Raw genomic sequence first — 16402 nt, forward strand, 5'->3', positions numbered from 1 at the left:
CTAAATTTTTAATATCTGAATTATTTAATTTTGTATATATCTTTTATTCTCATCAATGTTTACCTGGAATAGTACAGGGACAAATTCCAATATTCTTACTTACCACAGCATATTACTTGGCAAGTCCTCAGATTTATCAGTATTATATTTGAAGATAAAGAACTATCTAATAAAATAGAATAAAGACATTCAAAAGTTAAATTTTAAAAATTTCATCAGTGGATTTTAATTGGGAAATATGCATGTTTCAATAAACACTATAAATTGTTTCTGGAACCTGTGCATCTTTCTTCTGCCAAATTGCATTTGGAACATTTTTATGAAATTAATTGTACAACCTTGTTAATGAGTATTCTTTTTGCAGCTCATCATAATTTTTAGAGGTCATTATGATTTTGTCACATTATTTTAATCACTTATTTGCATATTATTTGTATAATTTGGTAAAAATGAGACATTAAAATAAGTAATGAGGAGAGGAAAATTAGTTTCTTGGAAAAAACATCTCTCATTCCTCTGGAATGAGTTGCATGTCTTTGTTCAAGTTTGTTTGCTATTGTTGTACGTTTTTAAAATCGTGATTAATACATAGTAAACAACATTATAGGTTGTTTATTAATTTCAAATACACAGAGTTTTTTCCTGAAATAAATATGATCAGATAGTAGACATTGATTTGATAACTTTAAACTGAAATATATAGTTATTTAATTTAAAATCAAACCTACAAAAATTGTAAAGAGATACAGAAGGCACTGACTTACTCGGTGTTTTTAAGAACAAAAGTGGGCGAAGGACATGAACAGACACTTCTCAAAAGAAGACATTTATGCAGCCAAAAAACACATGAAAAAATGCTCATCATCACTGGCCATCAAAGAAATGCAAATCAAAACCACTATGAGATACCATCTCACACCAGTTAGAATGACAATCATTAAAAAGTCAGGAAACAACGGGTGCTGGAGAGGATGTGGAGAAATAGGAACACTTTTACACTGTTGGTGGGACTGTAAACTAGTTCAACCATTGTGGAAGTCAGTGTGGCGATTCCTCAGGGATCTAGAACTAGAAATACCATTTGACCCAGCCATCCCATTACTGGGTATATACCCAAAGGACTATAAATCATGCTGCTATAAAGACACATGCACACGTATGTTTATTGCGGCACTATTCACAATAGCAAAGACTTGGAACCAACCCAAATGTCCAACAATGATAGACTGGATTAAGAAAATGTGGCACATATACACCATGGAATACTATGCAGCCATAAAAAATTATGAGTTCACGTCCTTTGTAGGGACATGGATGAAATTGGAAATCATCATTCTCAGTAAACTATCGCAAGAACAAAAAACCAAACACCGCATATTCTCACTCGTAGGTGGGAATTGAACAATGAGATCACATGGACACAGGAAGGGGAATATCACACTCTGGGGACTGTGGTGGGGTGGGGGGAGGGGGGAGGGATAGCATTGGGAGATATACCTAATGCTAGATAACGAGTTAGTGGGTGCAGCGCACCAGCACGGCACATGTATACATATGTAACTAACCTGCACAATGTGCACATGTACCCTAAAACTTAAAGTATAATAAAAAAAAAGAACTATTTCAAAAGGAAAAAAAAAAGAACAAATGTGAAAATGCGATTGATAAAATTATTATTTATACACTATGTATGTGTTACACACATATGTATGTTTATAAATATATGTATATGATTGTTTGTGTATGTAAGTATATTTCTCCTAAATCCCTCACTTCAGTCTTATTTCTTCTATAATCTAGTGTTGAGAAGTGAACGTTCATAATATATCCATGGTTGTAACCAAAATCTCTGATTGTAATTAATCCACATATTATTTATTTGTTTTATAGTAGATTAACAGAAAAAAAAATTCAAATAAATTAGATTATTCCCTAAATGGGTCAGAATTATTTATGTAGAAGGTCTTATGAAAAATATTTAGGAAATTCAGGTTTGGAATTTCTGCATTCTATGAATTTCCACATATGAAATCAGAAACTTAATTTTTCTGAAATATAGACACTAATTCCATATAGGCAAGGTTTGTATGTTTGTAAAAAATAAGAGAAATCACATCACGTTTGAAAATTGCCTTGGCCACCTGAAAAAGAGCAGGCTTGGCCGGGCACGATGGCTCAGACCTGTAATCCCAGCACTTTGGGAGGCCGAGGCGGGTGGATCACTTGAGGTCAGGAGCTGAAGACCAGCCCGGCCAACATGGTGAAACCCCGACTCTACTAAAAATACAAAAATTAGCCGGGTATGGTGGCATGCACCTATAATCCCAGCTACTCAGGAGGCTGAGGCAGGAGAATTGCTTGAACCCGGGAGGGGGAGGGTGCAGTGAGCTGAGATCACACCACTGTACTCCAGCCTGTGCGACAGAGGGAGACTCCGTCTCAAAAAAAAAAAAGAAAAGAAAAGCAGCCTTTGCCCAGATTTAGTATGCTCTTAGATTGATTAGTTCCCATACTTTGTTTTATCTGAACAATATATGAGTAGATGGAGAGGATATTGGTGGTAAGGTCCATTGACAATCTGGCTCCTGAAAGGTAATAATACATTGAAATGTAGATTTTTGAATAGCTGAGGCTTTTGAGCTGTGTATTATTTTTGTATTGCTGAAGTATTGAATTACCACAAACTTGGCAGCTTACAACGACAAAAGTTCATCATCTTACAGATCTATAAGTTAGGAGTCCAACATGGGTCTCACTGAACTAAAATCCCAATGTTGAAAGGGCTACAGTGTTCCTCTTTAGAGGCTAGAAGAAATAATTTATTTCCTTGACTTTTTCAGCTTCTAGAGGCTATCGACATTCCTTAACTCTTGGTCCCCATCCTGCATCAAAGCCAACAAAGTTTTATCTCTCTCATCATTCTTCCATAGTCACATCTCTCTTTCTGACCACAGCCAGGAATGATTCTCTGCTTTTAAGAACCCATGCGACTACATGCCAAACAGAATAACCAGGATAATTTCTTCATCTCAAGGTACTTAATCACATCTACAAAATCTCATTCAACATGGCAGGTAGCATATTCACATATTTTGGGGACAACAATGCAAACATCTTTGGGGGCCATCATTCAGCTTACTACAATGTGTGATGTCAGTAATAGAGCTACAGATTCATAGTAGGGTCTTTCTCAATAATGATTTTGTTCATACTGCATCTTCTAAAAGAGGAGAGTCATAAAACTTGATTATTTAATCATGATTACGAAAGTTTGGTATATAACACAGTAGCCATATTTTATACAGTTGTGGCTACTGTGAAATAGGAAGCTCAGCAGCAGTCATTGGGAGCGTGCATGTCTTGGCCGTGAGTAATCTGAGTAAATTCTACAAATATGTTTCAGTAATTGAAAACAGAAGACGTTCATATGAAATTTGCCAAAAGTCCTATTCCCAGCGATTAAGTAATTATCTGTAATAAATCAAAATTACTCCAATAGTCATAAAAATTATATGGCTAAACTCTAAAGTTTTGATTTGAATAATGCTAACCAATTGTAGCAAAAAGAGGTTTGGAGAGGAAATCAACAACTGGAACATAATTTCACTATTACCACTTTCTGAAATTGTGACTAGGAACAAGTAATTTAGCAACACTATTTCGGAGTTTACTCACAGAATGAGTTTCCTAGGCCAGATATGACTATTTCATTCAAACAATTAGAAAAAAGTGATATAAAAAGTGACTAAGACCATGTATATATTCCATATTTTTTCTCATCTTCAATTTCTTCCACAATGAGTTTTATTAAGTGTTTTGCTTTTGTTTGGGTTAATTGTCAATAATTTTCCCCCACAACATATAATATCTAGTAACATCTATGTGTGAAGACATATGTCTTAAATCTATATTAGTACTTAGAATTCCACAAATTCTAACTGTGCAAATAAAGTAGTGAAATGTCCATTTAGGTTTCTGTCACTCCCATAAATATATAGATTTATGTCTCATAATATAATTACATATTGGTTGGGAGAGCAATTAGTTAACCACATAGTATTAGACATGCTATTGCATTAACTGACCAGTTTTTCTGCATTTGAAATTACAGAGCAATTAGAATAATCACAGTATAAATACTACGATTTATTCTTCAGATTTTTTATGAAAGACTGTTATATAAGATTTGGAAGCCGGGCATAGTGGCTCATGCCTGTAATCCCAGCACTTTGGGAGGCCTGTAATCCTAGCACTTTGGGAGCACTTTGGGAAGCGGGGGATCACCTGAGGTCAGGAGCTTGAGACCAGCCTGGCTAACATGGCGAAACCCCATCTCTACTAAAAATACACAAATTACCTGGGATTGATGGTGGGCGCCTGTAATCCCAGCCACTCGGGAGGCAGAGGCAGGAGAATCTCTTGAACCCGGGAAGCAGAGGCCACAGTGAGCCGAGATCATGCCACTGCACTCCAGCCTGGGTGGCAGAGCGAGATTCTATTGCAAAAATTAAATAAATAAATAATTTTAAAAATTTTGGAGAAATCAAACTCCTCATGGTATAGTCGAGACATCACAACATGGGGATGGAGAGACATGATGACTTTGTGCATGAATTCAAATGTCAGAGAAATTAAAAGTCTATTGCAATATCAAAAAGCAAAAAGTAAGCTAAATTAGTTTGACTTTATTATCATATATTTAAAAGTATTTTAGTACACAGGTTTGCTCATCCCTTTTATCTCTTCTTAATGTCACTTAGGAGCCATATTTGTTAATAATAATGGTTTAATATATTAGCCTACTGTACCATATTCATGTAAAACAACAGTCAAGATTTGTAGTTTCTTGAATAATTTGTTGATTAAATGAAAACCTACCACTTCCATATATTTAGCAAATATTTTTAGATTTTTTAAAATCTTCCTAAGAATAATTCAAAATCTCTTTGTCTCTTCCAGTCAAGGCAAAGTGATGTAGTTCCTGCTCTTCTGACTTTTTTAAACCAACTTTTCTGCTGGAAAATTCTGTCAATAGAGTTCTTAAAAGGATTTGTATTAAGCCTTCCACAGATACTCTGATATTAAAATCAGGTCTAAGTAAACAGGTGCATTCTGTGTAGTTAAAATTAAATACTGCTATAAATATGCCCAGTGGGGTAATCCAATTTACTAGTCACTTCAGAGCTGATATGAAGGTCAAAAGGTACTTGGCAACATCGTTTGGAATCGGGATTACTTGTAGGTTATTTATCCTTGAGAAGTATTGTAATGTCTGTGTATAAAGTGCATTATTCCTTAGAAACTGCCTCGGTCAAATAACACAGGCTTAAGATTCTCATTTTCCGTCCCTTTATGCTGTGTACATGCAGAGTCAATCCATTGTTATTACACAGCCAATTATAGGACCAAAACATAATTTGCATTTCTTTTCTCCTTTTTAGTCATAATCTCGATGATTATAGCCAAGTTCTATTTTGTAATTTTAAAGAAATCCCCTAAATGTACTTCCACAAGCTATTTTAATTATTCTCATGATATCTGTGGTAGGTAGGTGAAAATAGTCACTAACAGCCATAAATGACAACTAAGAAGTATGTGACCATAGCAATGTGTTAGGAGACACATATTTACGGGATTTTTATTTAAATTGATTAGCATTGCTTCAGGCATAGACCAGTGGTTCTCAACTGTCCATCAGAGTAAGCTGGCAAGATTGTTAATAGTTTAGATACTCAGGTTCATGCCCAGAGATGGTTCTCATTTTCTATCTGTCTCTATCTCTACCTGATGCCCAGAGATTGTTCATGCCCAGAGATAGTTCACTATCTGTATATCTATCTGTATCTCTCTATCTGTATCTCTATCTGTATCTATCTATCTGTATCTCTAGCTCTCTCTCTCTTTATCATGTCCTACTTCCAGATGATACAAATTTGCAGCCAAGGCTGAGAAACGCTGTTCTAGGTGAGAATGTACCAAGCAGAAAGATTAAGTGAATTATTAATGCCCACAAAGTCATTTCAAATGTGTATTTATTTATTCAATTGATTTGACTGAAAACTAGTTCTCAGCATTTTAACAGATTTTCCTCTAAAGATGTAAGCCATTGGCTGACTGACTTGACTGAAAACTAGTTCTCAGCATTTTAACAGATTTTCCTCTAACGATGTAAGCCATTGGCTGACTGACTTGACTGAAAACTAGTTCTCAGCATTTTAACAGATTTTCCACTAAAGAAGTAGACAGAGTTTGCATTTTGAGACAAGGACACAGGGTAACATTTAATCAATCTAATTAACAGCAGGAAATAAATGGGTATTACCCATTAGATTGTGATCATCATTAAAAAAGGAGTAATGCCTATTTTGAAAGCTTTACAAACATATTTGAGTGATTGAATAAATAAATACACATTTGATTTTGTACATCCCAGATTCAGTACATTGTGATGAATTATAAAAAGAAAAAATCTCGTTATACTTTCCATTTCCAAAATATATTCAAAAGTAAAAATATTAACAAATTTCAGTTTCCGATGATTACTACTACTTCACAATAAATGCAGGAAAAATTCCATAATAATTCACAAAAACTCTGTACTTAACAGGAAACAACTCTCATTGGTATTAGATAGATAGACCTTGCATTATTTATACCAAATGACATTTTCTTTTTTTTTATTTTGAAGGTTTAATAAAGTATAATTCAAAAATTGTGTGATTAATGTATACTATCTGATTATTTGGTATGTGTATATTATGTGAAATGATAACAACGATCAAGTCAGTTAACACATCTATAATCTCACCTAGTTAGTTTGCTTTGTTTTGCTTTTGTTTTTGTTTTAAATTTCAACTTTTAGTTTAGATATGAGGGTACATATGGAAGTTTGTTACACGAGTCTGTTGTGTGATGCTGAGGTTTGGGGTATGCATCACATCACCCAAGTAGTACGCATAGAACATGATAAGTAGTTTTTCAGTTCACATCACCCGTTTTTTCTACCCCATCTAGTAGTCCACAGTGTCTGTTTTTCCCATGTTTATGTCAATGTGTGCTCAGTATTTATTTCCCACTTATAAGTGAGGACATGCCATATTTGGTTTTGTGTTCCTGCACTAATTTGCTTATTATTATGACCACCAACTGCAAGCATGTTTCTGCAAAGGACCTGATTTCGTTCTTTTTTCTATGGCTCTGTAGTACTCCATAATGTATTTATACCACATTTTCTTTACCCGATCCACCACCACTAATGAGCACCTCAGTTGATTCCATGTCTTTGCTGTTGTGAACAGCATGATGATGAACATTTAGGTACATGTGTCCATGTGGTAGAATGATCTATGTTTCCTTTGGGCATATATGCAATGATAGGGTTGCTGGGACAAATTGTAGCTCTATGATAAGTTCTTTGAGAAATCTCCAAACTACTTTCCACAGTGGCTGAACTAATTCATATACCCAGCAACAGTGTATACGCATTCCCTATTCTCCACAGCTTTGCTGGCATCTGTTATTATTATTACTTTTTTCACTTTTTAGTAATAGCCATTGTGAGTGGCATGAGATAGTATCTCATTGTGGTATAGATTTGCATTTCTTTGATGATTAGTGATGTTGAACTTTTCAGCCACTTGTATGTCTTCTATTCAGAAGTGTCTGTTAACGTCTATTGCCTATTTATTAATGAGATTTTTTTTGTTTCTTGATTTGTTTAAGTTCATTATAGATTCTGGATATCAGACTTTTGTCAGATACAAGGTGATTGGTATATATTTGCGAATATTTTCTCCCACTCTATAGGTTGTCTACTTTGTAAATAGTTTATTTTTCTGTGCAGAAGCAATTTAGTTTACATCACACCTGTCAATTTCTGTTTTTGTTGAAATTGCTTTTGGGGACTTAGCCAAAAATTATTGGCCATGGCCAACATCAAGAAGGGTATTTTCTAGGTTTTCTTCTAGGATTTTAGTTTGAGGACTTATTTTAAAAGCTTTAATCGATCTTGAGTTAGCTTTGTATACGGTGAAAGTTAGGGGTCCAGATTCATTCTTCTGTATGTGACTAGCCAACTATCCCAGCACTACTTATTAAATAGGTAGTCCTATCCCAATTGCTTAGTATTGTCCACCTTGTTGAAGATCAGGTGATTGTGAGTGTGAGTCTTTATTTCCAGGTTTTTTGTTCTGTGCCATTGATCTACATGTGTGTTTTTGTACAAGTATCATGCTATTTTTGTGACTGTGGCCTTACAGTATAGTTTGAACTTTGGTAGTACAATGTCTCTGGATTTGTTCTATTTACTTAGAATTGCACTGGTTATTTAGGATCTTTTTAGGTTCCATATGACATTGGTAGTTTGCTAGGAATAGTGTCGAATCTTTAAATTGCTTTGGGCATTATGGCTATTTTTATGATATTGATTCTTCCTATCCATGAGCATGTAATGCTTTTCCATTTATTAGTGTCATCTTCTTTTTCTATATGGATGCCTTTCATTTTTTTCTTTCACTTTATTACTCTGACTAGAACTTCTAGTATATGTTGAATAGGAGTGGTGAGAGTGGGCACCTTTGTCTTGCAGTTCTTAAGGGGAATGGTTCCAGCTTTGGCCTATTTGGTATGATGTTGGCTGTGAGTTTACCATAGATGGCTTTTATTATTTTGACCTATGTTTTGTGATGCCAACTCTGTTGAGAGTTTTTTATCATGGAGGGCTGTTGGATTTTATCAAAGTCTTTTTTTTTATATCTGTTGAAATAATCATATGGTTTTACTGTCTAATTCTGTTTATGTGGTGAATCGTATTTATAGATTTGTATGGGTTGAAACAACTTTGCATCACAGGAATAAAACCTCCTTGATCATGGTGAATTAATTTTTTGATGTGCTGCTGGATACAGTATGCTAGTATTTTGTTGAGTATTTTTATGGCTATGTTCATCAGGGATACTGGCAGGAAGTTTTGTTTTTAACTTTTTTTTTCACTGTCTCTGCCAGATTGTGGTATCAGGTTGATGCTGGTTTCATAAAATTAGTTAGGAAGGAGTCTCCCTCAATTTTTTGGAATAGTTTCAGTAGGATTGATGTCAGTTCTTTTTTATACATATGAGAGAATTTGACTGTAAATCCATCTGGTCCAGGGCTTTTTTTGGTTGGTAGGTTTTTTGTTACTGATACAATTTCAGAACTTGATATTGGTCTATTCAGGATTTTATTTTTTTCCTAGTTCAATTCTGAGGTATTATCTGTTTCCAGAAATATATATATATTGTCTCCAGATTTTGTAATTTTTGTGCATAGAGTTGTTCATAGTAGTCTGAGATGTTTTGTATTTCTGAAAAATCATTTGTAATATTTTCTTTCTAATTTCTGATGGGATTTTCTTCTTGTGCTGTTGTTGTTAATTCAGATAGTGCTCTATCAGTCTTATTTGTTTGAATAACCAACTCTTGGTTTCATGTATCTTTTGTATGGATTTTTGCATCTCAATTACATATAGTTCTTCTCTAGTTTATTTTTATTTTATTTTATTTTATTTTTTGAGATGGAGTTTCACCCTGTCGCCCAGGCTGGAGTGCAGTGGCACAATCTTGGCTCACTGCAACTTCTGCCTCCCGGGTTCAAGCAATTTTCCTGCCTCAGCCTCCTGTGTAGCTGGGATTACAGGCACGCATCACCACGCCTGGCTAATTTTTTGTGTTTTTAGTAGAGACAGGGTTACACCATGTTGGCCAGGCTGGTTTCAAACTCCTGACCTCGTGATCCACCTGCCTCAGCCTCCCAAAGTGCTGGGGTTACAGGCATGAGCCTAGTTATTTTTACTGATAATTTGAGATCTTTCTAACTTCTTGATGAAGGTGTTTAGGGCTATAAGCTTTTCTCTTACCACTGCTTTAGCTACATCCCAGAGATTTTGATAAGTTTTGTCCTTATTTTCATTAATTCCAATGAATTTTTTATTTCTGCCTTAATTTTGATGTTCCCTGAAAAGTTAGTTATTCAGGAGTAAATTGTTTAATTTTAATGTATTTGTGTAATTTTGAGAGATTTTATTGATATTCACTTCTATTTTTTTATTGCATTCTGTTCTGAAAGTGTGCTTGGTATGATATCTAATTCTTTGAATTTATTGAGACTTGCTTTATGACTGACCATGTGGTCAATATTAGAACATGTTCTGTGTGAAGGTCAGAAGAATGTATATTCTGTGGTTGCTGGGTGGAGTGTTCTTTGGATGCCTATTAGATACATTTGGTCTAGTGTCAAGTTTAAGTCAAGTGTCAAAGTTAAGTTTCTTTGTTAGAGTTCTGCTTTGATAATCTGTCTAATGCTGTCACTGGGGTGTTGATGTCTTCCACTATGAATGTGTGGCTAAATAAGTCTTTTGGTAGATAAAGAGGAACTTGTTCTATCAATCTGGGTGCTCCAATGTTGGGTGCATATATATTTAAGACAGTTAGTTATGTCTTCTTGTTGGATTATATCCTTTATCATTACGTAACGCCTTTCTTAATTATTATTGGTTTTAAGTCTGTTTTATTTGATACAAGAATAGTGATTCTTGCTCTTTTTTGTTGTTGTCCTTTTGCTTGGTAGATCATTCTCTATCATTTTGCTTTGAGCCTGTGGATTTCATTATAGGTCTCTTGAAGACAAAAGGCAGTTAATTCTTGTCTTTTTATCCCGCCTGCCACTCTGTGTCTTTTAAGTGGGGTGTTTAATCCATTTAAACTCAAGGTTAGTATTGATATGTGAGATTTTGATCCTTTCATCATGTTAGCTGAGTGTGATGTAGACTTGAACATGTAGTTGCTTTACAGTGTCTGCGGGCTATGTGCTTAAGTGTGTTTTTGCAGTAGCAGGTGTCATTTTTCAATTTCACGTTCAGCATTTCCTTAAGGCCCTCTTGTAAGGCTGGTCTAATGGAAACAAATTTCCTCAGTATTTGCTTTTCTGAGAAGAATTTTATTTCTTCATTGATGAAGTTTAGTTTGGTGGGATATGAAAGTCTTCACTGGCATTTCCTTTTTTTAAGTTGCTGAAACTAAGCCCAATCTCTTCTGGTTTGTAAAACTTCTACTGAGAGGTCCATTGCCAGCCTGATGGGGTTCTGTCTGTATATAATGTATATGACCTGACTCTTCTTTCTGGCAGCCTTTAAGATTTTTCCTTTTGTGTTGACCTTGGTGAATCTAATTTTGAGCCTTGGGGATGGTTGACTTTTACAGCATCTGGCCAGAATGCTCTCTATTTCTTGAATTTGCAAGTCAATTTCACTAGCAAGATTAAGAAAATTTTCATGGCCTATGTCCTCAAGTGTATTTTACAAGTCTTTCATTCTTTCTTCTTTTCTCCCAGGAATTGCAATGAGTCATATATTTGATCTCCTTATAGAATCCCATATTTCTCTAAGGTTTTGTTCATTTTAAACTTATTTTGTATTTATTTTTTGTCTAATTAAGCCTGGTTTAAAGGACCAGTTACTGAGCTCTGAGATTCTTTCCTCACCTTGGTCCATTTTGCTGTTAATACTTCCGATTATATATCTTGTAGTGAATTTTTGAGCTCTAGAATTTCAGTGTGGTTCTTTCTTTTAAAAGTTACTAATCTTTCAGTCCTTCCATCATTTTACTATATTCCTTGCATTCCTTGGATTGGGTTTTAATTTTATCCTAAGTCTTGATGTGCTTTCTTGCTATACAAATTCTAAATTCTACGTCCATCTTCTCAGTCATTTCAGACTGGTTAAGAACCATTACCGGGGAGCTAGTGGACTCCTTTGGAAGTAAGTACACACTCTGGCTTTTTAAATTGCCAGAGTACTTGTGCTGATTCTTTCTCGTCTGAGAGGGCTGGTGTTCTTTTAAAGGTGACTAAGTTGAGTACGGTCAGTTGGCTTTTCTTTTTGGGTGTTTTCAGAGGGCCAGACCTCCGTACAAGGTCTTTATTTGTGACTGAGTTCTTGCTCTTGGTTTCACGGGGAAGTATATTAGCAAAAGATATTTGATGTTTTAGTTTGGGCTGTGATCCACTAAATGACACATAAGAGACATAAGAGTAATGACAGTAGATAGGCTCTTTACTCAGTCACACAGCTCCTTTGTCTTTTCTTGCATTTGCAGCCATGCTCTGCAGTGTGAGAGGGAGAGAAGTGACCCCCTCAGCAGGTCAACTTCTGGTCCTTGGGGGAGCTCCTCTCATCATTGGCACTGTGCCTCTGTGTCTTTTCTTTCCTTTTTTTTTTTGAGATGAAGTCTCACTCTGTCACCCAGGCTGGAGTGCAGTGGCACAATCTCGGCTCACTGCAACCTCTGCCTCCCAGGTTCAAGCAGTTCTCCTGCCTCAGCCTCCCAAGTAGCTGGAACTACAGGCGCGCACCACTAAGCTCAGCTAATTTTTTGTGGTTTTAGTAGAGACAGGGTTTCACATGTTGGCTAGGCTGGTATCGAACTCCTGACCTCAGGTGATCTGCCCACCTCGGCCTCCCAAAGTGCTGGGATTACAGGCATGAGCCAGTGCACCCAGCTGCCTCTGTTTCTTTTATTAGATGTTCTGGACCGTGGGGCTCCTTTGGGCAGATGCTGTATTATGGGGATAAGCCACACACCTTTTGAACTGGCCCGGTCAAGGGGGACATAACTATTTCCTGTGCCACCCCATCAATCCCCACCTATTCTGAGTGTAGGCTCCTCCCCTGCTTGAGTAATGGCCACAGATCTTGGCTCGGCACTCCCAAGCTGCATGCTGAATTCCTGGGACAACAAGACTGGCTTGTGGTTCCATTCTCCAGATCCTTGTGTTGGCTTCTGGGTGCACTAGGAGATCTGAAATGCTCTCAGGCCACCAGGAAAGTACTCAGATGCAAGAAAGCACCCAGACACTCTGAGCTTTTGGTGTTATAACTGCAATTTATACCATTTGACTGACCCACCCTCTTTTTTATATGTCCATGCCCCTAGTAACCACCATTCCGCTGTCTACTTCTATAAGTTTAACTTTTTAAGATTCCACATATAAATGAGATTCTGCAATATTAGTCTTTTTTTTGTCTGAGTCATCATCAGGGTAATGCAAATCAAAACCATAATGAGATAACACTTCATACCTGAGATGATGGCTACTATCAAAAAAGATAAGAGATAACACAAGTGTTGGCAAAGATGTGGAGAAACAGCAAAGATTGCCAGAAAACCACTAGAAACAATGGGAAAAGCATGAAACAGATTCTTCCTCACAGCCCTTAGAAGGAGCCAACCCCAGGCCCGGGGCGGTGGCTCACTCCTGTAATCCTGGCACTTTGGGAGGCTGAGGCAGACAGATCACGAGGTCAGGAGATCGAGACTATCCAGGCTAACACGGTGAAACCCCATCTTTATTAAAAACACAAAAAATTAGCCGGGCCTGGTGGCAGGCGCCTGAAGTCCCAGCTACTTGGGAGGCTGAGGCAGGAGAATCGCTTAAACCTGGGAGGCAAAGGTTGCAGTGAGCCAAGATCGCGCCACTGCACTCCAGCCTGGGTGACAGAGTGAGACTCAATTAAAAAAAAAAAAAAAAAAGCAGAAGAAGGAGCCAACCCTGCCAACACATTCATCTTAGACTTCTATCCTCTAGAACTAAAAGACAATAAATTTCTGTTATTAAATCCACTCACTTTGTGATACTTTGTCATGCCAGTCCTAGCAAGTCAGCACACAAGTGACATAATTCCTTTATGAGTCTATGTCCATTAACCAAAAATGGACATATATGGAGGTCAGGAATTTATAATTGAGAAGCATTGTAATTATGACCCAAGCAACATATTGATTTATTTGTTTTGTTTTCTTTAGAATGCAGTTTTCCTAAAACATTATTAGAGTACTACAAATTTTGAGTTTGTGAAATCATTTGAGTCTGTGAAGTTGAAAGCATGTGTGTGTATGCATGTGTGTATCATCTTTCCAATCTAAAGCACGTTCGCTAATACCCTGCAGGTGAGAAATCTATCATGAAAGAAGAATTTTTTAAATTTTACCACCTCTTCAAAATGCAGACTTTCTAATCCCCATAGGGATGTCCTGAGAACACCAAATAAAGTAATCCATCCTAACAAGTGTTCACAATTTTGACCAACAAACAACAACCTACATATATTATCTCTAGTTGTCTGACTTATTTCTCATACGAATATTTATCAATAATTTATCATATTGAACAAGTTTTATTCTTAATGTATTGGACAGTGTTAATAACTTTGGAATTAATAATATTTCTATATTCTCAAACAAAATTTATGTCATCCTAATGCTGTTTAATCTCCTTTCCTCTCTAAGAACTCAGAGTCCTCATGATTCACTCTGAGGACAATGGGACAGTATTCTTTTTTTTTTTTATTATTATTATTTATTTTTTATTTATTTATTTTTTTTATTATACTTTAAGTTTTAGGGTACATGTGCACATTGTGCAGGTTAGGACATATGTATACATGTGCCATGCTGGTGCGCTGCACCCACTAACTCGTCATCTAGCATTAGGTATATCTCCCAATGCTATCCCTCCCCCCTCCCCCCCCCACCACAGTCCCCAGAGTATGATATTCCCCTTCCTGTGTCCATGTGATCTCATTGTTCAATTCCCACCTATGAGTGAGAATATGCGGTGTTTGCCTTTTTGTTCTTGCGATAGTTTACTGAGAATGATGGTTTCCAATTTCATCCATGCAATGGGACAGTATTCTTTAGAAAAACCCAGATGATTTCCCAGCTGGCTCAGACTGGAAGCACACGCATCTCCCAAACAATATTCATGAATTACTGATACAGTCTGCCAATCCTAGAATAAAGATTCTAATTCTTCCTTCTGCAGTGACATTTTTATTTCTCCTTTCATTTCATATAGCTCTGGTTCTCCCAAAAGAAAGCTCCTCAAATCTTCAACTCTCCGCTGAGTCATAGGTATTGCTCACAACTTCAATGGCTATATCCTCCAGTGTGACAGTGTGCCCTGAATTCTTTGTTGAGGATGTGCTGGTGCAGAGAGTAAAATCAGTGGGTGTCTGTACTTCTATATTAAGCTATAACCAATAATGAATATTGACATTTTGTTCTACTAGATTTATGTCCCAGCTTTGGTCTGTGGTGTCCAATTTAGCAAGTGTAAGCACCTACGTGATTTGCTCATTTTCTGACCAGAAATAAGACGGTACTTCAGATAAACATATTCTTTTCATTAATTAATGTTAACCCATTTCATCAGACTCTAATACATCACTGGATAATCAGATCTTGCTAATTTCTTTTAATTTTGGGTGCCTAGGATCTCCTAGATGATGCAGAGAGAAATAGTGATTCTAGGTCAGTTTATTGTACTCTTTAACTTAATGAGGTTAGTTATATCATTTTATTTCTGAAGCGATGTTAAGTTTTAGTTGATGCAGTTTGTCAAGTAAAAAAATATATATATTGTTTCTAGTAATCCAAACATTTTATACCAAGATCTGTATAGAACTTTATCAAAGGATATTTTCTATGATAGTTGAATTGATTGTATTTTTCCTTTTAATTGGTTAAAGTGGTTAAGTTCATTATTTCCTACTCTATCTATGAAGATCTCAAGAGTAATTTAGGGATTCTACTAATTTTGAGAGGAGAGGATAGGGTGATGAAATTTTGCTATGTTTTTTATGAAGTATACTTTAATGTGCTTAAAGAAATTGGGTAAAATACTTAAATTTACTTTTAATTATTTTTTAATATTCTATAATATTTTACTTTTAACTTACCACACTTCTCCAAAATGTATCATGATTACATAGAAAAATAAGTCCGTGTGTGTGTGTAAGTATATATAAGCACACATATATGTATGCATATGTGTATATATACACACATATTTACATTCAAATATATGTATACATATGCTTATATATTATGAATACCTTCATATATAGAAATGTGTACAATATGTATATACAAACATACTTAGATACATACAATATGTCTAAGCTTCATCATTTGGGAATCCTCCTTCAGGCTAACCCTTCTTAAAAATATTGCGTGACACTTAGAAGCCTTGGTTTAGAATTTGAATAATCCCTAACATTGGTTTTGTTGATTACTAGTTTTGCAATCTTAGGCAAATTATTTAATTTTCTGAACCTTTTGTCTGTAAATTAGGAAGACACAGGTATGATGCATGTGTTGTGATGCTTAAAACAATGATGCTTGTGTTGTAACTAGCATAAGACTTTATACACAGGAAGTGCTCAAAAAAAGTATTTTTTTCAAAAATTATGTAATGTGACTATTCAATACAAAAGGCACTCTATAAAATAAAATCAAATTGATTAGTGTATCTCAAAGATTCAGCTGTGTAGGTAATTTTTTCTCAGTTTTTCTTTCGGTGATTTTATTTT

This window comes from Pan paniscus, chromosome 5 (genome assembly GCF_029289425.2).
Source record: "Pan paniscus chromosome 5, NHGRI_mPanPan1-v2.0_pri, whole genome shotgun sequence".
In the NCBI taxonomy this organism is placed as follows: domain Eukaryota; kingdom Metazoa; phylum Chordata; class Mammalia; order Primates; family Hominidae; genus Pan; species Pan paniscus.